A 25,081-nucleotide genomic window follows, 5' to 3' on the forward strand; every position below is an offset into this window, starting at 1 on the left:
CTCCCCATACAGTGATCAGATCCCGTACCTCCCGTTCAGTCCATGCTGGAGCTCTTTTGCGATTCTGGGACTCCATCATGGTCACCTCTGCTGATGAGCTCTGCATGGTCACCTGCAGCTTGCCACACTGGCCAAACAGGAAATGAGCTTCAAAAGTTCGCGGTTCTTTTCCTGTCTACCTGGCCAGTGCATCTGAGTTGAGAGTGCTGTCCAGAGCGGTCACAATGGAGCTCTCTGGGATAGCTCCCGGAGGCCAATACTGTCGAATTGTGTCCACAGTACCCCAAATTTGACCCGGCAAGGCCGATTTAAGCGCTAATCCACTTGTCGGGGTGGAGTAAGGAAATCGATTTTAAGAGCCCTTTAAGTCGAAAGAAAGGGCTTCATCGTGTGGACGGGTGCAGGTTTACATCGATTTAACGCTGCTAAATTTGACCTAAAGTCCTAGTGTAGACCAGGGCTAGGAGTCTAGGCATTTCACTTCTCTGTGCCTCTTTTTTCCCATCTCAGTTTTCATCTCTTCGGAAGGCAAGCTCTCCGGGGCAGAGGATTTCTCTTTGGATGGGTTTGTACGGTGCTTAGTACCATGAGGTCCTCACTTTGTTTGGGGTCTTTAAGGGTCCTTCTACACAGCCCACGGCCATGAGTATCCCAGCCCGGGTCGACAGACTTGGGCTGATGCTACTGCGCTAGAAATAGCTGTGTGGACAGTGCTTTGATGTTGCGGGTCAGGCTGAAGTTTGGGCTCTGAAGCTCACCCTCCTCGCAAGGCTTCAGAGCTCAAGCTCCAGCCCAAGCCACAACATCCATACAGCTATTCTTGTGTGGTAGCAAAAGCCCTGTGAACCCGAATCTGTCAGCCCAGGCTAGGAGACGCACTGCCCTGGGCTGTGAAGACGTACCCTAAGTGTTCCTGTAATGCAAGTCATAATAGTGTCTGTGTGGAGGGGGGTGCCTGCAGAAAATGGAAGTTTGTCTCTATACCACAGAGCACAGTTCTTTATGTTTAATCATTTCAGTGTTGTGGGTAGTGACAACCTCCTGTGCTGAATTAAAGTTGTGGTTTGGGTGCTAATCTCATTCATATCCCTCTAGTTTTGTTCTCTTTAAAATGGTGCTGATTTTAAAATGGATTTTTATTCATGTACCCTTCGCACACAATATTGCTGTACAGTGCCAAGTTCTGAAAATTACTTTCTGGTGACCCAAAGAGGAAAATGATTGTGGAAGTATACATCCTTGTGATCATGATGGAGGCATTTAATCTTATCTGTGTGTTTATGCCTTTCCCATTGTCATAGTAACAAGGCATCAGATGCAACAGCCATTATGATTATGTTTTATTTATACAGTGGTAGCATCTAGGAGCCCCAGTCATGGACCAGGGACCCCTAGGAGCTGCACAAACACAGCAGAGAGCCCCTGCAGCAAAGAGCTCACAGGTATCACTGCTGTCCGAGCATGGACCACAATCTCTGCTCCTCATTATGGGCCTTCTCTTGTGCTGGCCTTGGGCCTGGTTCTCATTGACACTCAGGCCCCGGGGCATGTAAAATGTACACCCACTTTCAGGCTCCTTTACACTCCCAGGGCACCTACAGTGGGGGTTAGCTCGAGCTAACGATGCCATACAGGGTGTGCACTGGTTCAGGCCTGAGTGCCGCAGCGAGGTTGACCTAAGTTTCAGGCATAGGCCAGGCCCATGTCAACACTACCAGCGCGATGGCCGCACAGTTGCCATGGCACAGCTATGCCACAGTAGGTAGCCACTTCCTGCATTGACGGAAGTGGTTTCTCTGCCAGTGTCATGCAATCCACCTCTCTGAAAGGCGGTAGCCAAGCTGAGGGATGAATTCATCAGTTGACCTAGAGGCATCTTCATCAGGGGTCTGGCCAACCTAGCTACAGTGCTCAGGGCACGACATTTTCCACAGCCCTGAGCGACACAGCCAGGTTGAGAATCAGGCCCATTGTGTCTTTTCTGTTCATTAGCAGGCAGTAGAGTGCCTACCGCAATTCACTTCATTCCACAGCCTGAGACTGCAGGTCCCGTGGTGCCGGAGAAGAGCAAGGCAGGCCAAACAATGCTGGCAACTTTCCTGTTTGACACGATGCAGGTTCGGCCTTTTCTGGGAGAAGATGAAGGCCTGAGAATGGAAACCAAAGAGAGGGGATTCACCTAGGAGTGAAGAGTTACAGCAATAACCGAGGGAAGGAAGGAAACCATGAGAAGCATTCATTAAGGTGTTACATGGCTGAGATGTTGCAACAGCTGCCCGGCAGAGCACTTCCCTTTCAGAGATTGGTTCAGGCCCAGCAGTCTCCAGGCCTGATTCAAAGCCCATTGAAGAAAATGGGAGTCTTCCAATTGGCTTTAGCTTGGGCCTTTTGCAGTAACCAAGCGTTTCTGTGTCACCCACTGCATTTTGCAGGGTGAGTTTAATGAGGAAGTTAATCGATTCACCCCATTACCAAGTATCTGAGTGCCTCACAATCTTCAGTGTATTGCAACATGTAATAATCTTTAATGTATTCACCCTCCGCCACCACTCTCAGGTAGGTTTGCAGATGGGGAATTAAGGCACAGCAGCCCAGATCCACAAAGGTGTTTAGGTTCCAAACTTCCACTGGTTTCAGTGGTGGTTAGAGCCTAAACACCTTTGTAGATCTGGGCCAGAGAGACTAAGTGACTTGCCAGAATCACCCCGGAAGCAGAGCAAGGAATTGAACTTGGGTCTGCTGAGTCTTAAGTTACTGCCCTAATCACTGGACCAGCCTATCTCAGCTAGGGTATGTGGCACCAGCCAGAACATGGGGCATCTGCAGAGGAATCACTCCATGAGCTCCTAAAGAAAAAGATGATTGGTATATTTAATCTTTATTTTTCTTTTAAAATGTTTCATGTGAATTATTAGTATTCAGGGGAGGGGGAAAGCATTGGAGACTGATGGCACGGAGACTGACATGGACACAAAACATGATCAGGAGCCATACAACACATGTGCTATTGTAACCCACACACCTCCTGGGTGTGGTGTTCTGTCCCATCTAGTGGCACCGAGACCGCTTAGAGTTAATTGAGTCTTCTCTACAACCTTCGCTAAGAAGCAGATGGCTTTTATCTCACGCAGTAGAGGCTCATGCACTAAGCTCCAGAGGTCCCGCCCACCGACACCTGGGGGCCGTCAGTGTTACACTAACACCACTGAATTCATCAGTGTAGATAAACTTATGGTGGGAGCACAGGGAATTGATTGGTATGTGTAGGGGAGACTCATGGAGTGAGTGTGGGTGTTCATTGGTGCAGACAGGAGACTTATGGGGGCAAGAAATGGAGTAGGGAGAGGTTGTTGGTTTGTACAGAAGGGGACCCTCATAAAGGAATTCTAGTTTATGTCTTTAACAACAGCTGTGCAGCTCGCATGAGCTCACTCAAAGCAGCTATCTTGGCTAAAGTCCTACAGGGCTATGTGGAGATAAGATCCTATTTCATTTAACTTATTTTGTTTGCTTAATTGGAGATCTGCACATTATCCCTATGTTTATTTCATTTGCTTTAAAAAAGGTGGTTTTAGCTGATTTCTTTTTTTTTTTTTTTTCAGATTTGAAGAGGATGGGAAGGAAATCCCCCAAATTCCCTGTGCTTCCAGAAATTTCAAATTGTATTTTTAATTTCCTGAACCTTCCCCTGCACAGCTAGGTTTGGGACCAGCACAATGGTGTGGCAGAAGTCTCTCAGGAAATTAAAAGTAATGGTTTTTGTTCAATGTTTCAGTTGTTCTTATGAATCTACTGGTACCAAATAGAACACACACATACTGTTGTATGTGGTGGTGCGGGGTGGGTTGTTTTTGGTTTTTTTGTAAACCTTAGAGCAGCATTCATTTGTTTCCTAATATTTTCATAAAGCTTTAATTTCAATCAACATGTAAGTATCTCTGGATGGGCTTTGAGATCTCTCTGAACATCTGACTGGGCTCTCAGTGATTCTTTTATTTTAAATAGGAAACTAATTCCAACAGTGTGGATAGTAGACAGAGGAGTAAAATAACAAAGAACCACATCACATCTTTGAAAAAGGAACAGGAGGACTTGTGGCACCTTAGAGACTAACAAATTTATTTAAGCATAAGCTTTTGTGAGCTACAGCTCACTTCATCGGATGCTGTAGCTCACGAAAGCTTCTGCTTATGCTCAAATAAATTTGTTAGTCTCTAAGGTGCCACAAGTCCTCCTTTTCTTTTTGCGAATACAGACTAACACGGCTGAAACATCACATCTTTGAGACTCCCTGTGAACAATTCCATCCTTTGAGAGGGCCCAAATCAAATTGCTATTCTATGTGCTTAATTTGTGAAGTAACGATTCCCAAACATCTGTATTCTAGATCATCATAGCTCATAGTAGGTAGGTGATATGGAAGGGGGGGGTTCAGCTGTTGTGACCTGCACTGGATGTGCCATGTTTGTCTTTCTTCCACAGGACAGAAGCGACTTTGTCTGTACAAAGTGCAAGCTGGTCTCCATACTGGAAGAGAAGATTGAAGGTCTGGAGCAACAGGTAACGACCCTGCGTTGTATACGAGAGACTGAGGATTTTCTGGACAAAACTCAGGATAGGCTTCTAGGGGCACAAAGCTCTAAAGATATAGAGCAGGTTGCACAGAGGAGCCAAGAGGCCAGTGAAGAAGCTTGGCAACATGTGACCTCCAGAAGAGGTAAGCGGAATGTCCGGGTTCCAGTAACACAGACACAGGTAACTAACCGCTTTCATGTTCTCTCCACAGGTACCATTGAGGAGAGTGGACCAGATGATATGTCTGGGGGGAGAAAGCAGAAGGAGACTCCGCTGGTTGGAAGGCATGAGATGCGATGTCCTGAGGTTGGGGGTTCCACGACCACCACTCCCAAGAGGAGGAGGCGGGTGGTGGTGGTCGGGGACTCTCTCCTCCGGGGGACTGAGTCATCTATCTGCCGCCCTGACCGGGAAAACCGAGAAGTCTGCTGCTTGCCAGGGGCTAAGATTCGCGATGTGACGGAGAGACTGCCGAGACTCATCAAGCCCTCGGATCGCTACCCCTTCCTGCTTCTCCACGTGGGCACCAACGATACTGCCAAGAATGACCTTGAGCGGATCACTGCGGACTACGTGGCTCTGGGAAGAAGGATAAAGGAGTTGGAGGCGCAAGTGGTGTTCTCGTCCATCCTCCCCGTGGAAGGAAAAGGCCTGGGTAGGGACCGTCGAATCGTGGAAGTCAACGAATGGCTACGCAGGTGGTGTCGGAGAGAAGCTTTGGATTCTTTGACCATGGGATGGTGTTCCATGAAGGAGGAGTGCTGGGGAGAGACGGGCTCCATCTTACGAAGAGAGGGAAGAGCATCTTTGCCAGCAGGCTGGCTAACCTAGTGAGGAGGGCTTTAAACTAGGTTCACCGGGGGAAGGAGACCAAAGCCCTGAGGTAAGTGGGAAAGCGGGATACCGGGAGGAAGCACAGGCAGGAATGTCTGTGAGGGGAGGGCTCCTGCCTCATACTGGGAATGAGGGGCGATCAACAGGTTATCTCAAGTGCTTATATACAAATGCACAAAGCCTTGGAAACAAGCAGGGAGAACTGGAGGTCCTGGTGATGTCAAGGAACTATGACGTGATTGGAATAACAGAGACTTGGTGGGATAACTCACATGACTGGAGTACAGTCATGGATGGTTATAAACTGTTCAGGAAGGACAGGCAGGGCAGAAAAGGTGGGGGAGTAGCACTGTATGTAAGGGAGCAGTATGACTGCTCAGAGCTCCGGTATGAAACTGCAGAAAAACCTGAGTGTCTATGGATTAAGTTTAGAAGTGTGAGCAACAAGAGTGATGTAGTGGTGGGAGTCTGCTATAGACCACCGGACCAGGGGGATGAGGTGGATGAGGCTTTCTTCCGGCAACTCGCAGAAGCTTCTAGATCGCATGCCCTGGTTCTCATGGGTGACTTTAATTTTCCTGATATCTGCTGGGAGGGCAATACAGCGGTGCATAGACAATCCAGGAAGTTTTTGGAAAGCGTAGGGGACAATTTCCTGGTGCAAGTGCTAGACGAGCCAACTAGGGGGGGAGCTTTTCTTGACCTGCTGCTCACAAACAGGGAAGAATTAGTGGGGGAAGCAAAAGTGGACGGGAATCTGGGAGGCAGTGACCATGAGTTGGTTGAGTTCAGGATCCTGACGCAGGGAAGAAAGGTAAGCAGCAGGATACGGACCCTGGACTTCAGGAAAGCGGACTTCGACTCCCTCAGGGAGCGGATGGGTAGGATCCCGTGGGGGACTAACATGAAGGGGAAAGAAGTCCAGGAGAGCTGGCTGTATTTCAAGGAATCCCTGTTGAGGTTACAGGGACAAACCATCCCGATGAGTCGAAAGAATAGTAAATATGGCAGGCGACCAGCTTGGCTTAATGGTGAAATCCTAGCGGATCTTAAACATAAAAAAGAAGCTTACAAGAAGTGGAAGGTTGGACATATGACCAGGGAAGAGTATAAAAATATTGCTCGGGCATGTAGGAAAGATATCAGGAGGGCCAAATCGCACCTGGAGCTGCAGCTAGCAAGAGATGTCAAGAGTAACAAGAAGGGTTTCTTCAGGTATGTTGGCAACAAGAAGAAAGCCAAGGAAAGTGTGGGCCCCTTACTGAATGAGGGAGGCAACCTAGTGACAGAAGATGTGGAAAAAGCTAATGTACTCAATGCTTTTTTTGCCTCTGTTTTCACTAACAAGGTCAGCTCCCAGACTGCTGCGCTGGGCATCACAAAATGGGGAAGAGATGGCCAGCCCTCTGTAGAGATAGAGGTGGTTAGGGACTATTTAGAAAAGCTGGACGTGCACAAGTCCATGGGGCCGGACGAATTGCATCCGAGAGTGCTGAAGGAATTGGCGGCTGTGATTGCAGAGCCCTTGGCCATTATCTTTGAAAACTCGTGGCGAACGGGGGAAGTCCCGGATGACTGGAAAAAGGCTAATGTAGTGCCCATCTTTAAAAAAGGGAAGAAGGAGGATCCTGGGAACTACAGGCCAGTCAGCCTCACCTCAGTCCCTGGAAAAATCATGGAGCAGGTCCTCAAAGAATCAATCCTGAAGCACTTAGAGGAGAGGAAAGTGATCAGGAACAGTCAGCATGGATTCACCAAGGGAAGGTCATGCCTGACTAATCTAATCGCCTTTTATGATGAGATTACTGGTTCTGTGGATGAAGGGAAAGCAGTGGATGTATTGTTTCTTGACTTTAGCAAAGCTTTTGACACGGTCTCCCACAGCATTCTTGTCAGCAAGTTAAGGACGTATGGGCTGGATGAATGCACTATAAGGTGGGTAGAAAGCTGGCTAGATTGTCGGGCACAACGGGTAGTGATCAATGGCTCCATGTCTAGTTGGCAGCCGGTGTCAAGTGGAGTGCCCCAGGGGTCGGTCCTGGGGCCCGTTTTGTTCAATATCTTCATAAATGATCTGGAGGATGGTGTGGATTGCACTCTGAGCAAATTTGCGGATGATACTAAACTGGGAGGAGTGGTAGATACGCTGGAGGGGAGGGATAGGATACAGAAGGACCTAGACAAATTGGAGGATTGGGCCAAAAGAAATCTGATGAGGTTCAATAAGGATAAGTGCAGGGTCCTGCACTTAGGATGGAAGAATCCAATGCACCGCTACAGACTAGGGACCGAATGGCTAGGCAGCAGTTCTGCGGAAAAGGACCTAGGGGTGACAGTGGACGAGAAGCTGGATATGAGTCAGCAGTGTGCCCTTGTTGCCAAGAAGGCCAATGGCATTTTGGGATGTATAAGTAGGGGCATAGCGAGCAGATCGAGGGACGTGATCGTTCCCCTCTATTTGACACTGGTGAGGCCTCATCTGGAGTACTGTGTCCAGTTTTGGGCCCCACACTACAAGAAGGATGTGGATAAATTGGAAAGAGTCCAGCGAAGGGCAACAAAAATGATTAGGGGTCTAGAGCACATGACTTATGAGGAGAGGCTGAGGGAGCTGGGATTGTTTAGTCTGCAGAAGAGAAGAATGAGGGGGGATTTGATAGCTGCTTTCAACTACCTGAAAGGGGGTTCCAAAGAGGATGGCTCTAGACTGTTCTCAATGGTAGCAGATGACAGAACGAGGAGTAATGGTCTCAAGTTGCAATGGGGGAGGTTTAGATTGGATATTAGGAAAAACTTTTTCACTAAGAGGGTGGTGAAACACTGGAATGCGTTACCTAGGGAGGTGGTAGAATCTCCTTCCTTAGAGGTTTTTAAGGTCAGGCTTGACAAAGCCCTGGCTGGGATGATTTAACTGGGACTTGGTCCTGCTTTGAGCAGGGGGTTGGACTAGATGACCTTCTGGGGTCCCTTCCAACCCTGATATTCTATGATTCTATGATTCTATGATCACCACAGAAGTGGGCATCAGAAATTTCCAGTGCATCCAAACCTCTGTCATGCTTCCTTCCTAATCACAATAACAGGGACTTGTTCTGCTCTGATGAGTATAAATCTCGAGTGACTTCACTGAAATTAATAGGTTTACAGTGCTGTAATGGAGAGCTGAATGAAGGCACGTTAATGTACAAAGAGAATCAGGTTCTATACTCCATGCACAAGCTCCTAGTTTTAAGGCTCACTTCACTGATAAACTTGTTTATGGCAATCACTATAATATCCAAGAGCCCCACAATGGCTCTATGATGTATAGAAGTATATTAAGCCCATTTTACAGATAGAGAAATTGAGATGCCAAGAGGGTAAAACAAAATCACAGAAGAAATCTGTAGCAGAGCCAGACTAGATTCCAGCTTGATCTAGGTTCTGATATGGTCTCCATCACTATAGTAGCTCAGCAATGTAAGGCAGCATGCGGAGGCTGAAATTTGACCCCAAATGTCAGAGAGGACCATGATCTAATTCTTGTTTAAATAATAATATTGAGCAGCTATAGCACCATTTGTCCAAGAATCTGAAAGCACTTTAGCAATAATCAATTAAACCATTAACTATTGCTAAAGTGCTTTCAGATTCTTGGAAAGTCAGATTCTTGGAAAGTCAATGATAAATATGTATCAGAGGGGTAGCCGTGTTAGTCTGGATCTGTAAAAGTGGTAAAGAGTCCTGTGGCACCCTACAGACTAACAGACGTATTGGAGCATAAGCTTTCGTGGGTGAATCCCCACTTCATCGTCGCGAAGTGTCATGCATCCGACGAAGTGGGGATTCACCCACGAAAGTTCATGCTCCAATAGGTTTGTTAATCTATAAGGTGCCACAGGGCTCTTTGCCATTTTTAATGATAAATATGGCATTTTTATCATTGACTTCAATAGGATGAGGACCTACCTGTAACTCTGTTAGTATTTTGCTCCACAGATCTCTTTGAAGTTTCTTCAGTGCAGCATTTATGTTTTAATAAATTAATATATATTTCATTAAATAGGGGTGTGACTTTCAAAAGTGTTACACACTGGCCTAACTCTGCTCCCATTGAAATGGGAGGAGGATTTACACACACTGGCTAAAATGTTCACCCTTGGATGCCTAAAATTAGTTACTATAGATAGTCAGAAAATAAGAGGAGGCGATTCGTCAGAAATTTTTGACTTTTCGGCAAAGTATTTTGGCCAAAAGTGGTGGCGGCACCACAGTGCCCCATGGGAGTTGTAGTTTGAGTGCCTTCTACTCCGATACTCCTCTGTGGGACAGGCTTTCCAACCAGACTGTGTATCCCATGGTGCACCACTTTCTCCTGTCTTGGCAGAGGGAAAGATCCTGTGTGATGGGTCTCCCTGGCCGTGGTGGATCATGGGAAACACAGTGAGTCTATGGAGGAGAGTGGAAGCCCAGCTGCAATTTCCATGAGTCGACTAAGGTACTTTTCACACAAAGAAGTTTTATTATAAACCCAATTTTCTGTCGTAGAAGTTGCAATGGAAATTTTTTAACCAGCCCTATTAGGCACTAAAATCCAAACACAGGCTCCTAAATAGATTAGTGTTTCAGAGGTTTTAAAAGCCCGTTTCTCCCATTGACACTGTTCAACACTTCTGAAAATCAGGCCATTTTTGTTTAGAATCCCACATTTTGGATTTAGGTGCTTAACTTTAAACACCCAACTGTGAAAATTTAGCTAACGCCATTCATAAAAATAGTCCCCAAGACACATGAAAACTTGCCGAATTGGAAGAAAAATAACTAACAGACATTTGGGAAACCGGTGCTCACAAAACATTAAGTTACATAATGTTCCCATTTGCCTTTCAGCTGAGTTTCAAATATATTGTTAGGCTGTTTGCCAGTATGAATAGTCTAAAGTGTACTCAAATGACGATATTAAAGGCAATAATATAGAGGAGCCCCCACCAGAGTAGCTTGACATCCAAGGACTTGCATCCATTTTAAGCCATTTTGATTCTGAAGCCTGGTATGAATGTGTCTCAGCTATTCTGAATAAGTGTAACTGAAACTGCCCCCGTCATTATTATTATTATTTCTTATGGCAGTGAGTAAGGCCCCAATCCCCATTGTGCTAGGTGCTGTATAGAGTAGACATAGAGTAGAAGATTGTAAACCCTTCAAAGCAGGACTGATCTAAATTTACAATAGCTTTTGTGATCCATTCTCCCCTGGACTCATTTCCAGCTCCCATAAGCTGCATTACGGCTGGATCTGATGTATTCTATTAGGTCCCGATTCAGCAAACCCTTTCTATTCAGCAAAGCACTTAGGTCCCTGAGTCAAGAAAGTATAATTATTCAGAGAAGTTCATAGGACTTACGCACATGCTTTAAGTTAAGCATGTAATTAAGTGTCTTGTTGAATTGGGGCCTTAAAGTTTTATTGAAATTACAATGGAATATCATGGTGCATCTGGTACCTCTGGGGATGCTGTTTGCTCAGATGTTGAGCAACATCAAAGGGCTTAAATGTAAAATTTAGCTGCAGGCACATACTGAGCCCTTCAGTTTTTAAAAACAAAAATGAAACACATCATAACGTGGAATGTAAAAATGCTCTTTGGGGTTGTTAAACACAGTCACATTTCAGGGCCGGAATACGGGCATTGGGTGTGGGTGATCCAAAGGTGACCGAAGGCCAATTTCAACCGGCATCGGTTCAGGCACTCTATGTTACTGGCAGTACCATGCCGCCTAACCAGAACTATACACGTCTAGCTGTTGTAAGCGTATTCAGATAATTGAAACTAAAAACAAAAACAAAGGGACAAATGGTCTTCTGCCTTTTTTTATCTAAAGCTTAAAACAAAGATTATGTGCCCCAGAACTTATAGCTGTGACTGCCTCATTCTGATGTCTTTCTCAAGTAGGCGAAAGGACTTGGCCCAGTGGCTAAGGTGCTCGCCTACAGTTGTGGGAGATGGGCTCATTTCTTTGCTCTTCCACAAACTGCCCTCTGAGTGCTGGGCAGGTCAGGCTGGGTATCTCCACACTGCAATGTAAGCCTGGGCTCAGACTCAGAGAACCAGAAATGACCATGTGTACAAGCTCGCAGCACTGGGCATTCAGCTGACCGGTGACCAGCGCAAAGCGTGGATTAAGCAGCTCAGAAGTGACTACTGGAGAGCCAGGGACGAGAACTGCACTAATGGGAACTCCCCGCCATCCTGCCTCATTAACGAGGACTTGGACTGGGTGGCTTGGTACTGCACTGAGCACGGAGTCCCCAGCGGTTCACGACAGCCTGGTGAGCCAGGATGGCGACATTCTGACCCCGGAATCTAGTACAGCACTGGAGCAGGGCCCGCGGATGAGGCGAGCAAAGTGACTCTGGTGCTCACACCAGCCACTGATGAGCCTTTGTGGCCGAAGCAGCTGCACCACTTCCTCCGTCCATACTTGGAAGAGCAGTTGGATGACTCCCCCAGAACAGCAGCCCTCCATGGAACAGGCAGCAGAAACAGAAGAGGCAGAAGTAGCCTCAGAGCCTGATAAGTTTCTGGCTTCTTGTTTGTTATTAATATAGGAATGGTTGGGATTTGCAGTTTATGACCCTATTCAATTTGTATTACATGCCACGGGGAGCACCGTTATCTGCTAATGGAGGACTGCAGGCCAGAGCTTTGGCATCATCCTCCCTGCCCCAGCACCAGGTAGAATTCAAAATGTCATCATAAGCTTGAAAACCTCTCTGGCATACACTGCTGGCTTGCCACGGGTAGCTTGGACTAGAAAGTCCCTTTGCCATTCAGGAACCTCCAGGATTGTTACATCCTCCAGAATGTGCAATGGCTGAAAGGACTGAGAATGCTTAGGTAATAAACCACAGCAACTGCACCCGCCTATCCCCACCAAGGCTAAAATGTTCTGCAATTTTTAAACAAATAGCACTGATAATTTTCACCATACTATTCTGTGAGCAGGCTTTTCATGCTGGTTAACTAGCCATTATATCCATGGAGCTTGTGGGAATTTAAGCGCTGCTCTGAGAATATACCAAAGCTGAGTTTTACAAAGTATCATTTTTTGGCCTTGAGATTCCTCAGGCACTTTTCTCTGAGGATGTACTGAATCTTTTTTGAAGAACTGGGACACTAATGTGCTGAAAGAAAAGGCATACTTGTGGCACCTTAGAGACTAACAAATTTATACTGGTTGATGTCTGTTTTCAGGGCCTTCCACGTTCGCAGTCACATCCCAGTCCAGTCTGGGATTTTGAGCAGTCAAAGTGGAAGCATAGCCATGACCAACTCATGGTGGACATCCTGGATAGGGACCACAAGCAGGTGCAATACCAAAGAGAGAAGGATTCATAGCAAGTGGAAAGGCACAGGTAGGCTGCAGAACACAAGGAGAGAATTGCAGAACACGAGGAGAGACATGTAATGCAGTTTCTGGAGCAGGAACTTTGCTTAAGGGAGGAAGATAGAGTGCAGCAGAAAGACCTGCTTGAAAGGCTGCTTGTGCTAGTGGCCACAAGAGTTCAAGCTCCTGCTCAACTCTCACCACGTCCTGTGTCCCCTCCATGGTACCATGTTCTGCAGACCAGCAATGCACTGGCTGGGTGGCCCACGTAACCAGGACGGAACGCTAGTTATACAGGGCAAATGTACCCCTTGCTGTGCTCCATAGCAATGCCAAGTGCATGTTAAACATGATGGAGAGAAAAAGGAGATTGGAGGGCCAGGGGTAATCAGAAATAGGGGACTTATTTGTTTGCACGGGTTTCACTGTTCATTGTGTTGCACACTTTATTTTATTACTGGTTTGGGTGTTTTAATGGCAGTTGGCCTGCCTGACAATTCTTTAATGTTGTGTTTTTTTTTGTAATGCAGCCATGTTAACAAATAAAGGCTTTTATTTAATTTTAAAAGTTTATTACCATCCCTGCATCACATCATATAATATGTGTATTTGAAAGGCTAAAGATAAAGACATGATAAGGCACAACGGGGAAGCTGTATCAACACACGAGTTCTCAGTATTATCTTTTCCGATCAATCCATGCTGAACGTCCACAGTTCATGTCACACCAATGATCGTTCCCCGCCCCACTGCATAAGTAGTTATCTCATCCATAATTAAAAATTAATGACGCTCACCTCCCATCTGTAGCATAGAGCAATAGTACTTAATTTACAGTTAACATTGCTGTACTAATATATCCTTAAATGTCCCATTCTCCCTCGTTCATTGGTCCGTGGGAGTCCGTGGGCTGTGACAGGGTGTTGTCCCACTGCTCTTTCTTTTCAAGCTGCAAACTACTTGGAGACCTGCTTGTGCAATTTATTGACAGTGTTCTCCCTACCACCCTTCCCAACAGGTGTAGCTCTATATTTACAATAGCACCCACTTAGCTCACTCAGCCAAGCCGAGGCAAGACAGAAGGTGTTTTCCACTTGAGAGCTCTCTCCCGGCTCTGACTCTTAAAAGCCTGCCAGTCTCTCTCTCTTTCCCCCTGAGCACTTTCTTCCTGTGCCTTTTCTATTTTCTGGCCAAATGGATTAATTAGCCTTGTAGCACTCTCCATCCCATCCCCAATCTATTAATCAGGCACAGGTTTGCCCCTCAGGACAATGTAAGTGGCGATCCAGGGATCGGTGCTGGCCCAGCTGCTGTTGCCCTGCCCTCTGTCACATGGGTGAACAAGGCATCCCTGATTTCCATTGCCAGTCCGCATCCTGCTCCAGATGTGCTTACTAGCTGGGTATCAGTTCAGCAATCTGTTACTGTCATGGGTCACCTCGAGCAAATTGCTCACCTTTGGATTCAAAAAGATTATGAAGAGCACAGCAAGCCACAATAATGCAGACAGCACTGATGACACTGGAATCCACACAGTTCTGTAAACAGCGCCGATGGGATTCCAATCTGCCAAATCCCCATTCAGCCCCCATTCTATCACTGCTGAGAGTACAATTAAACCCCCCTTGCCCAGGGCCTTGGAGATCAGGGTACGGTTTCATAAGCCAAGGCTAAAGGGATTCCCTAGAGCAGTGGTTCCCAAACTTGTTCCGCGGCTTGTGCAGGGAAAGCCCCTCGGCCCCCCCTTCCAACAGCCCCCATTGGCCTGGAGCAGTGAACCGCGGCCACTGGGAGCCGCGATCGGCCGAACCTGCGGACGCGGCAGGTAAACAAACCGGCCCGGCCCGCCAGGGGCTTTCCCTGCACAAGCGACAGAACGAGTTTGGGAACCGCTGCCCCAGAGAATAACAGTGGGGACAGTTACTCCATTTATAACAATGTCATGTGGTGGGAATTGTGTCCAGCCTGTCCATGAAGGTAGTCTCCCTCTCTGCAGAAAGCCCTGGCAACATGAACTTTCCCAGTGCAGCCCATGTTGGCGTCCAAAAATCGGGCTCTGTGGTTAGCAAGGGCCTGCATAGCAATGGAGTAGTACCCTTTGCAGTTTATGTACTATTGTTCCTCGTGGGGGGCAAACTATGGGCACATGAGTCCCATCAGTGGTCCCAGCAGAGTTAGGCAACCCCACTCCCTCAAAACCAGCAATTACTTCGGGGTTATTGCTTATGCCCACCGCCTTTGGGTAAATCACATGCCTGATTTCCTCAGACACTTTCTCCCCCGTGATCCCCACAGTTAGCTTGCCAACACTAAGCTGGTTAGTAACAGACCTGTATCAGTCTGGGGTAGGCAGCTTCCAGATGGTTATAGCAACCCACTCCTGGACTGGCATGGCTGACCCCATGCATGTGTCCTGACACCGGAGGGTGGGGGCAAGCTTCTCTCCAAGCTTCAGAAATGTTGCTTTCTTCATGTGAAAGTTCTGGACCCACCGCTGGTCACCCCAGGTCCTCGAAACTGTGTGATCCCTCCAGTTTGTGCTTATGGCCTGCTCCAGAAGCACCCGTCTACGCAGGGGGCATCAGCAGCATACTGAAAGTTATGAGCAGCCAGTTCCAGTCTGCCATGTCCTTCTTCCTCCAATAGGTGCCTTCAATAGGTCAGAAACTCCAGCAGCATCTCATGGGTGCTCTGCTCATTTCCTGCCACAAGAGTGAAAGCTCAAGCAGGACAAGTTTTACAAATGGTGACTTTCTGTGTTGCTGGCCCTGGTTGCCGGGAGCATGCAGATCTGAAAGATGGCTTGGTAGGATGTGCTGGCAAGCTGCAGCCACTTCCTGTAGAGTGCTGCAGGAAGGGCAGTCACGCACACATTCTCACAGCGCACCACAAAGAAATGGGTAGAGCAGCTACAGCTGGGGAGAGCACCCAGGAAGCCTGGGGTATGCTGGCTTGACTCGGGTCTGTGGAGTGCACTTTGGATGCATGAGGGCCAGGGCCAGACGTTCTAAACATAGGATCAATTCAGTGCGGGGGCTCAAGAGCGAGCTTACAAATACCGAGCTCGAGTCCCACAGACCTGCGGTTACATTACAGTGTAGACATGCTTTTGGTCCATCTGAAGTCCCAATTCTCATGCCTATGAGGATAGATGCAATAAGGACTGGAGGGTGCTCAGATACTGTTGTAATGTGGGCCACATAAGTAGCTAACATAGGTACAGAAGCAAAGAAATACATCTGGGTTATACCTATTAAAAAAAATTCATGTGAACAAAATGTCACAATTTGCAAAAGAATCCTCATGCTTAAACATCTCATTCCATTTGCACCTTGAGACACCATCTAGTAACCAAATAACTGTCCATTTTTCATCTTGGTAAGGAAAATTCTAACCACACCTCCTGAGAGACACATGTCAATTGTTTACTAAGCATTTTCATACCGGCCATGTGCTCGTTCTGTGCAACCTCTTTGGATGATGATGATGGTGATGATGATCATAGAATCATAGAATAACAGAGTTGGAAGGAACCTCTGGAGGCCATCTAGTCCAACCCCCTGCCCAGAGCAGGACCAATCCCAACTAAATCATCCCAGCCAGGGCTTTGTCAAGCCTGACCTTAAAAACTTCTAAGGAAGGGGATTCCACTACCTCCCTAGGTAATGCATTCCAGTGTTTCACCACCCTCCTAGTGAAAAAGTTTTTCCTAATATCCAACCTAAACCTCCCCCACTGCAACTTGAGACCATTACTCCTTGTCCTGTCCTCTTCTACCACTGAGAATAGTCTAGAACCATCCTCTTTGGAACCCCCTTTCAGGTAGTTGAAAGCAGCTATCAAATCCCCCCTTATTCTTCTCTTCTGCAGACAAAAGAATCCCAGTTCCCTCAGCCTTTCCTCATAAATCATGTGTTCCAGTCCCCTTATCATTTTTGTTGCCCTTCACTGGATGCTTTCAAATTTTTCCACATCCTTCTTGTAGTGTGGGGCCCAAAACTGGACACAGTACTCCAGATGAGCCCTCACTAATGTCGAATAGAGGGGAACGATCACATCCCTCAATCTGCTGGCAATGCCCCTACTTATACAGCCCAAAATGCCATTGGCCTTCTTGGCAACAAGGGCACACTGTTGACTCATATCCAGCTTCTCATCCACTATAACTCCTAGGTCCTTTTCTGTAGAACTGCTGCCGAGCCATTCGGTCCCTAGCAGTGTATGGAATTCTTCCATCCTAAGTGCAGGACTCTGCACTTGTCCTTGTTGAACCTCATCAGATTTCTTTTGGCCCAATCCTCTAATTTGTCTAGATCCCTCTGTATCCTATCCCTACCCTCCAGCGTATCTACCTCTCCTCCCAGTTTAGTGTCATCTGCAAACTTGCTGAGGGTTCAGTCCACGCCATCCTCCAGATCATTAATGATGATTAATAATAATACTGATGATAATTACAATGCCTTTAGTAATTACTGTAGTAGCATCAGAAGAAAAATAATGTCTTCATCCCAGTGATCCATGAGAAATAAGACAGTACAAGACAAACTATTCTCAGTTTCCTGACACTGTTGTATCTTTCTTCTCTTAAATTGAACACGCAGCAGCTCAACTGGGTTGTGTGCTTGTTTACATTGAAACTTTGCTCCCTTGGGGCTAAGCTGTAGGTCAACAGCTCAGTCCATCTGTGTTTACTCACTCATTTTATTACAGCAATATAATAAAGAGAACTTTTTTATTATTATTTTTTAGAAACAAAAGAAGATCTAACCTCTGACACAACTATTGGTTTCAGCGATCCTTGCAGGTTATGTTAATGGTTTCCCTCCTCTCATGCTGTATGGCAGCAAATATGGCAGGCAACCAGCTTGGCTTTACAGAAAAATCTCTGGTGAGCTTAAACACGGAAAGGAAGCTTACAAGAAGTGGAAACTCGGACAGATGACTAGGGAGGAGTATAAAAATATTGCTCGAGCATGCAGGAGTGTAATCAGGAAGGCCAAAGCACAATTGGAGTTGCAGCTAACAAGTGATGTGAAGGATAACAAGAAGGGTTTCTACAGGTATGTTGGCAACAAGAAGAAGGTCAAAGAAAGTGGGACCCTTACTGAATGTGGGAGGCAACCTAGTGATAGATGATGTGGAAAAAGCTGAAGTACTCAGTGCTTTTTTTGCCTAGGTCTTCACAGACAAGGTCAGCTCCCAGACTGCTGCACTGGGCAGCACAGTATGGTGAGGAGGTGAGCAGCCCTCAGTGGTGAAAGAACAGGTTAAGGGCTATTTAGAAAAGTGGGACATGTACAAGTCCATGAGGCCAGATGCAATGCATTCGAGGGTTCTGAGGGGAGCTGGCTGATGTGATTGCAGATCCATTGGCCATTATGTTTGAAAACTTGTGGCTATCTGGGGAGGTCCCAGATGATTGGAAAAAGGTAAATACAGTACCTGTCTTTAAAAGAGGGAAGAAGGAGAATCCAGGGAACTGCAGAATAGTCAGTCTCACCTCAGTCCCTGGAAAAATCATGGAGCAGGTCCTCAAGGAATCCATTTTGAAGCACTTGGAGGAGAGGAAAGTGATCAGGAACAGTCAATACGGATTCACCAAGGGCAAGTCATGCCTGACCAGCCTGATTGTTTTCTATGATGAGATAACTAGCTCTGTGGATATGGAGAAAGTGGTGGACGTGATATATCTTGACGTTAGGAAAGCTTTTGATACTGTCTCCCACAGTATTCTTGCAAGCAAGCTAAAAAAGTATGGCTTGGATGAATGGACTATAAGGTGGATAGAAAGCTGGCTAGATCGTCAGGCTCAATGGGTAGTGATCAATGGCTACATGTCTAGTTGGCAGCCAGTATCAAGCAGAGTGCCCCAGCGGTCTGTCCTGGGGCCAGTTTTGTTCAACATCTTCATTAATGATCTGGAGGATGGGACGAATTGCACCCTCAGCAAGTTCGCAGATGACACTAAGCTGGGGGGAAGAGGTAGATATGCTGGAGGGTAGAGATAGGGTCCAGAGTGACCTAGACAAATTGGAGGATTGGGCCAAAAGAAATCTGATCGGGTTCAGCAAGGACAAGTGCAGAGTCCTGCACTTAGGAAGGAAGATTCCCATGCACCGCTACAGGCTGGGGACAGACTGGCTAAGCAGCAGTTCTGCACAAAAGGACCTGGGGATTACAGTGGACGAGAAGCTGGATATGAGTCAACAGTGTGCCCTTGTTGCCAAGAAGGCCAATGGCATTTTGGGCTGTATTAGTAGGAACATTGCCAGCAGATAGAAGGAAGCGATTATTCCCCTCTATTCAGCACTGGGGAGGCCACACCTGGAGTATTCAGAGTAGCAGCCATGTTAGTCTGTATTCACAAAAAGAAAAGGAATTCTTGTGGCACCTTAGAGACTAACAAACCTAGAGTACTGCGTCCAATTTTGGGCCCCCCACTACAGAAAAGATTTAGACAAATTGGAGAGAGTCCAGCAGAGGGCAACGAAAACGATTAGGGGGCTGGGGCACATGACTTACAAGGAGAGGCTGAGGGAACTGGGATTATTTAGTCTGCAGAAGAGAAGAGTGAAGGGAGATTTGATAGCAGCTTTCAACTACCTGAAGTGGGGTTCCAAAGAGGATGGAGCTCGGCTGTTCTCAGTGGTAGCTGATGACAGAACGAGAAGCAATGATCTCAAGTTGCAGTGGGGGAGGTCTTGGTTGGATATTAGGAAAAACTATTTCACTAGGAGGGTGGTGAAGCACTGGAATGGGTTCCCTAGGGAGGTGGTGGAATCTCCATTCTTAGAGGTTTTTAAGGCCTGGCTTGACAAAGCCCTGGCTGGGATGATTTAGGTTGGGTTGGTCCTCCTTTGAGCAGGGGCTTGGACTAGATGACCTCCTGAGATCTCTTCCAACCCTAATCTTCTATGATGCTATGTTAGAACTGGCACTGGTATAGAACTGTATGGATTAGCTCCCAAGTTTTGACTGACGAGGGGAGAAATTTTGCTCATTCTCATTTAAACATACCCAGAGAAAGCTTCTTATAAAGCTGGTTGCAATTTTAATTTGGAACCAATTTCCTATGTTTCATGATTGATTTCATTATCATCTTAAATTTTGATGAAAAATTTTGAGATGAAAAATCTTGAATTTGAAATAAAAGCCCTCTTTCTTTCACTTTGTTATTTTCCCTGCATTTTTCCAGTGGGACAAAATTTTTAAAAATATGAGAGTGTATTTTCCCCATAGCAAATTTAAATAAAAATTTGAGCAAAACAAATAGGTTACATTTATTTATTTATTTATTTTATTCCTTTTCTATGCTTACCCTTTTCCACCGAACTCTGGTTTCTAAGCCTAGCTCTTTCTATTAAATACACATTTTGCTAACTATAGAACAACGATATTGTGCTCTGTGCTTAGGTTGTATCATATTCAGACCACGGACTATGTGTTTATTAATTATTTGGATTGTGATAGTATCTGGGTGCCCTAGTCCAGCACCAGCACCTGGACCATGTATTGTACAAACAAAGAAGAAAGACAGTCCCTGCCTCAAATATAGTACAATCTAAATAATTATTTGTACTGTTCTGGTGTCTAGAAGTTCCATCCAGGGATTGGGCAATTACTGTGCTAGCCACTGCGATACATATCTAAGAAAAAGATGGTCCTTCCCCCGAAGAAATGTACAACAGACAGGCTCAAACCTGATCCCATGGGAGGCCACAGGAATATTGCCATTGACTTCACCGGGAGTAGGATCCAGCCCTAAGTAATTTTCCTCTATGTTTGGAAAGCACTCAGCAAAGTGTGTGTTCTGTCACAATCTAAATCATTGTCATCATCATCAGCAACATAAACCAGCTGCATTTTAATCTGTGCACTAAATGTTGGGCTGCACAAAATCAAACTAATTCTTGAGTATTAAAAAAAGAATCACAATAAAAAATATATTCTCCTATTTTATTTATTTCTTTAAAAAAAAGACAGACACAGGCAGAATACAGTACAAGAAATGGGGAAATGCAATTTGAATGAAGAATTCCCAATACATTCTTCACAATTCCAATTTCACAGGGTCCTTGTATGTGTAGTTGTATTTAAACTGTGCTGATTTACGTTAGCTTGGTATCTGACCCACTCATTTCAGACCTAGGGGTTCAGAAGAACAATCCTGCAGTGGATGGAACAAATAACTTAAAAGCTCTTTTCTCTCTAGTCTTTGAGTCTATGTGAATCATTTTCATGGTTTCAATTCACTTGAGTAAAAATTCAAAGCAAAATCTAGTTTGCCTGTTTTCGTGTGCAAGCCATTCACAACCACTGTTTGGTTTAGTTTCCCTTGAAATCATAACTTGAGCCAGAGTGGCTGAAAATGAAGCTCGAGATCATGAACTTTGGAAACCTATTGGAGAAAAACCAGAGGCCTAATCTTTCCCACACTAAAGTCAGAAGGAGTCAGATTTTGGTTTATACAGAAATCGAAACCAGTGAAGTTTCACCATGTTTCTGGTTTCATTACAAAGGTTTTCCATAGCTCTGGGTCTTCCATCCATGATATTATGCTATATCATATCATGATAGTTGTGAGGCATCATTATATTGCAGCATAATATGCATAAACAAGATGTTTTCTTGTCTCAAATGTCTAGCCATCCAGCCACCTAAGAACCCATACTGTCCTGTGATAATCAACAGAAAGGATTGTCCTCCTCATCAGGTCCACAAGTCAGTTGTGCTTCAAGAAATATTGTCTAGTGATTAGTGTCAAGGGGAGTAAAGTGATCTGGGGTTTATTCTAGGATCTGCTCAGTATGCACTATATGATATTTGACACTATTTCTGTCTCTGTAAATAGAAGATAACACTTGCTGACCTGACACAAAGGTTATGAAGCCTAATTTAGTGATGTGTGAAAAGCGCTTTGAGATCCTCTGATGGAAAATGCAGAAGTGCAGCATAAAACATTCAGATAAACTTCCTTGCCACAAACACAAAGTATTTGGTCTGATTCCTTCCACCCCACCCCTTGAGCCCCTTTTCATCTTCACAGTCCTTTACAAATATTAACTAGTTAATCCTCACAACACCACTTTGAGATAACTAATAAACATTATCATCTTTGTTTTACACGCAGGAAAGCTGAGGTAGAGTTGGTTGAATGACTTACCCAAGAAAACAGAGAAACTCAGAATCGGAGCCAGAATTGGAACTCAGGATACAGGTCATATGTTCAATATGTGAGATCACACTTTCCTCTGACAACATAATGAGACATTAGCTCTCACCAGATCTCTAACCTGTCTCCAATGAGGGCTTTGAGGGCATTTCTCACCATGGCCCAAATTCACCTCTGGACATTTTCAGGGCTGGTTAATCACTTTCCAACTCTGTCACTAGCCTTTTCAGAACAACATAGTTCATCCCAACCCCCAAAGAAGCTCCAAGGATGCCATTAATGGCTAGCAGTCCTACCCAAGACTTCAGGGGTGTCATGAGCTGTTGGCAGCTGCTTGATGTTCGTGCTCTGCATAATACATATGTGTGCTTGTGTGACTCGCCATTGCCACTCAGAGGATACGAGTCTGTTACAGGTGACTCCTTTAAGAAAGCTCTTTAGCTCAATCTGTAAAGACTCATGCCTTTTAGCTTTGGAGGTCCCTGATTCAATCCCCATCACACTTGCATGTTGACCTACCTGCTGTTCTGTTGGAAGGTAGATTGGAAAGTCCAGAAATAATATGTTATTTGGTTTGTTTGCTTGTTCCAAAACTAAGAACAACTAAGAGAAGGGGCAGAAATGAATAATAGAATCTCAAGGTTGGAAGGGACCTCAGTAGATCATTTAATCCAACCCCCCTGCTCAAAGCAGGACCAATCCCCAATTTTTGTCCCAGATCCATAAGTGGCCCCCTCAAGAATTGAACTCACAACCCTGGGCTTGGCAGGCTAATGCTAAAACCACTGAGCTATCCCTCCCCCTGAACAAATTTCACTTTTTATGAGAGACTCAAGAGTTACTCTATAGACGTTGAGAGTGTTTCTTTAAGATAGAATGAAGATGTTTTCCTATGTACCAAATGCCCATGGAGAGGAGGAGTTCCAGAAGCATTTTAAAGTCAGTCTTGCAGCTGGGAACAGGGTGGTGCAGCGAACAGAAAAGGGGAGGGAAAGAGAAAGTGAAGAGATATATTAGATAATTATTTCAATAAGGCCAATGCCATAATCTACACCAGACGTTTGGAATTCCATGGACAGTCTCTCAACTGGGGAGGTGTGGGTGTGTATATGTGCGGGCATGTTTACTTCTCCACTCTGGGGATACACTGCAGCAGGGAGTCCACCGCCCCGACAGATCTGCGCTAGTTAAGCTTGATCTAGAATGCTAAAAATAGGAGAGTGAATGTTGTGGCTTGGGGCAGCTAAGGCTCTGTAGCTGACCCGATCCTCTGGATCTGAGCTTGGAGGGCTAGGCTGACCACTGCCAGGGCCGGAATGTCCGTGCTGCTATTTTAGCGTGAGAGCTCAAGTTGAACTAGCATGAGTCCACCTACCCATGCTGGGAGACTCATTCCCAGCTGCAGGGTAAGACTTATGCTCTGAGTCTGATCTCCACTTTCTCAAAAAGTCAGTACGGGGACGCATAAGAGACAGAGCCATCCTAAAATACCCCTTGGATTTTCTTTCTATGGGCTTGATTCTGATCTCAGTTAGACTGGCGTAAACACCGTGTTACCCCACTGAAGTCAATGGCATTATTTCTGGTATACTTTGAAGATACTAAAATTGGAATCTGGCCTTATCTCTGTGTAAAAACTCTGTTCCCGAAGAAGCACAAATGCGCACAACACTCATAGGGCCAGATTCTGATCTCGGTTACACTAGCGTAAAAAAGAGTAACTCTTCAGCAGTAAATAGTAGAGCAATTAAGCCAAAATAACTTTAACAGAGCTACTCCAAATTTAAACTAGTGCAAATCAGAGCAGAATCTGGCCAGCAGTCTATTTCATTTCTACATCTATACAGGCCAGAAGGAACCAGAGCTGGAGACTCTTACCTCTCTTTAATGCAGTACTCTGAAGAGATAATAGCTGCCATGCAGCAGAAAAGGAGGAGGATAAAGGAGGTGGAATGATGCCAGTAAAAAGCTGAAATGTATATGCTCCTCAATGAACTCATCCGATATACCCACTCCACAGAGGTGTATTACCTGTTGAGCTGATTCTTTCTGGTATTTGGCAAAGGGAAGTTTTCTTATCTTCTTAAAAACTATGTAGATATAGTAAAGCTGAATCTGCAATGACCATATTATCATGTCAAACTGTTGCTGTGCTGTGGGATTCTTTAATGTTGGTGAATTCCAGACAGGATATTAATTTTTATAAGATGACTTTTGGAAATCCCTCACCCTACTCCAAAGCATGAAAGGATGAGCTGACCCTTCTGCAATTTAAATAGAGCTGGTCAGGAATTTTCCAATGGTATGTTTTACCATTGGAAAATGCTGATTTGTCAAAAGCAAAAGATTTTGTGGAAATGTGTCAATTTTGAAGAAATTTTGTTTCGGGGGAAAGAGAAAAACACATTTTGATAAGGTCAAAATGTCCCGTTTTGACTTTTTTGGAATGGAATGTTTCAATTTGTCATTTCAAAATGACTTTTAAATTTGAAATTGCTTTCGTTTTCTATTGTGACTATAACAAGGTGGTTTTCCCTTAGACGCTGGAGGACCAGGGGCTAGCCAACCTTGATTACTAAAGAAGCTCACCTGGGTTGGATCAGGTGATTCCACAATAAAGGACAGCAGGAAGCTGCAGAGAGAGGGTCAGGGAGTGAGAAAAGCTCTTGTCATCAGGGGAGGTTGAAGGCCGAGATCAGTGAGCAGGAAGCTGTTGTGGGCAACGCTAATCCTAATCAGACAGCTGGGCTCCAGCTAAGAAGAGCTGGGAGGACTGGCTGAGAGAACGGATGGGGGCAGAAGAAAAGCTATAGTTGTGATAGAAGTCACCAGAGCTAAGTATGAACTTTTGTGTTGTGGTGATGGTTTTAAGATCTTGAGGATTCTTTTTGTTCTGTTATTAAACCAGCCCCAGACAGGGCTCATGTTAACCCAGAGGGAAGCTTGTATGCAGTTTTGAAGAGGGGAGAGAGTTTGGGTACCACAGAGTGACCTCTGCCCATGGAGGTGACTGACCCTGTTACAGTAACATTTTAGAAAACAACTGAAAATGTCAGAATTGGAAGGAGATTTCAGTTTTATTGAAATAAAATGTTTTGACTGACCCAATATAATATATATTCACAATATTCTG

The sequence above is a fragment of the Chelonia mydas genome, chromosome 5, assembly GCF_015237465.2.
Source record: "Chelonia mydas isolate rCheMyd1 chromosome 5, rCheMyd1.pri.v2, whole genome shotgun sequence".
Classification (NCBI taxonomy): domain Eukaryota; kingdom Metazoa; phylum Chordata; order Testudines; family Cheloniidae; genus Chelonia; species Chelonia mydas.